The 1,766-nt window shown below is 32.4% G+C and overlaps 1 long non-coding RNA gene across 1 annotated transcript; it reads left to right on the top strand.

Annotated features, from left to right (window-relative positions):
• Positions 1-1,248, top strand: LOC113341982. Its single transcript, XR_003356302.1, has 4 exons — positions 1-143; positions 220-425; positions 542-597; positions 858-1,248. It is a non-coding gene; the product is annotated as an uncharacterized LOC113341982 (long non-coding RNA).
• The last annotated feature ends 518 nt before the right edge of the window (positions 1,249-1,766 follow it).

Below are 1,766 nucleotides of genomic sequence, written 5' to 3'. Positions count from 1 at the left end.
ACGCCGCTTCTCTCTTCTAATGGTGTTTCATTTTTTTCTTTTTTCTTTTTTCCTGATTTTGTTATCTGATCCCGGTATGTTGTTGTTTTGTAGGTATCCCTAAACGTTGATCGGTATTGTAAATGCTTAATGTCATTTGAATGGTAAATATCCTCACTTTAAATGTTCTTTGGCTTTCTTTTTCCCTTTTGTTAACCGATAGAGAATGATTTCATGCAGAGTTCAAGGAAGGAGATAAATTTTTATACAAAGTTTGTTTTGTAGATAAGATGGATGGCGATTTTAAAGTCATAAGAAAAATCTTTTGGTGCACCATTGTAAGCGCAATACGTTATCGTGATGAAATCATTTTTTAAAATGTTGCAACCACAATTTTTGGTCGGGATTGAATCGTTTTTATTTTCTAGCTCCGATTAAAAAAGAAGGTAATATCAACATCATAATTTTTATTCTTCGTTTTTTTTTTTGTATAACACGTACAACTTACGGGTTCAACAAGGATTTGGAAAAGATCTTGATTCGCTTATCCTGGAAAATTTAGGACAAGGAAGTCAATTTCTTTAAATGAAGATCATCAGTCCATCGAGGAGGGAGAAAGTAAGTAATTAATAGTGCATTTTCATTTTTCTAACTATATGAGTTAATTATTGGTCAAAAACTTGAACAAATAAATTTTTTTCTCTTTAACTATTTGTATTTATGTTGGAGTATATTTGTCCCTATATTTTCCCTGTAGTGGTATACTGGAAAAGGTAATTGCCGAATGTTATACGGGAAAGCTGTCCCACTTGACGATTTTTTGTTAATTAACATTTTTACTTTGAGTTAGGGTCCTAAGTTAATTGTTCACTTTACAGATGACTGGCAAAGATAAGGATTTCAATTTTCAGATATATGGCAACTTCTGATTTGTTGAATGAGTTGTCTAAAGACGGATATAAAGCGGATCATGATCTAGAGTTGAAGATTTCGATGACCGTTCAATAGAGAAATAAAAGGAAATCCCTCGAAAAGTTTGCATCCTTCCATAGTTTTGTTAGCGTTTTTGTTCAATTTTCACTTAGTCACAGAACAATACAAAGTCCGATCATAATTAACGAAGGCAGCTTGAACAGTCAAATAAAAGCTAGAAGACATTTTTTCGATTGTATTTCTATACTTTTACATGATTTGTGTTCATCTAATTCCAGTTTAATATCAATGACAAAGTCGATTATGTATTTTTTATGTAAATGAAGTGTTATATATCATACGAAAGTATCTTTTATTGAGAAATGATCAAGCACATTCTTCTCAATTTAAGAAATAAATTTTTGTCTGCATTTCAAAGCAAAAAATACCAAGCTTAAATACCTATCCAATACTTGATGTCTTCTAGATTTTTTTTTTTTTATGGCTTACGGTTTGTTGAACCACGGGTATGGAATAAAATCAGTTTTTTAGAATTCTTTTAAGTACCATCAACGGAGGAGCTCAGGCAGTAATTACTACCCGTACATTTATGTCCACTGAGAATGAGTTTCTCAATGCAGTAATCGCAGCCTCATATGGAGATTTGGTAAGAAGTAGATTCAAAAAATAGTACGTCACTCATGCTGCTATTCTCTCTCTTCAAGATGACAAGATCAATGAAATAATTAAACGCATCGCGGCCCTGTTTCTAGGAGAAGGACGTGAATACGTGAGTATGGATGAGAAGGACGTGAATACGTGAGCATGGATTATGTATCTTTTAATGCTAATAATTACACTAAAGCAGTGCAGTT

This window comes from Papaver somniferum, unplaced genomic scaffold, assembly GCF_003573695.1.
Source record: "Papaver somniferum cultivar HN1 unplaced genomic scaffold, ASM357369v1 unplaced-scaffold_33, whole genome shotgun sequence".
Taxonomy (NCBI): Eukaryota; Viridiplantae; Streptophyta; class Magnoliopsida; order Ranunculales; family Papaveraceae; genus Papaver; species Papaver somniferum.
This window is presented reverse-complemented; position numbering and strand designations above follow the sequence as displayed.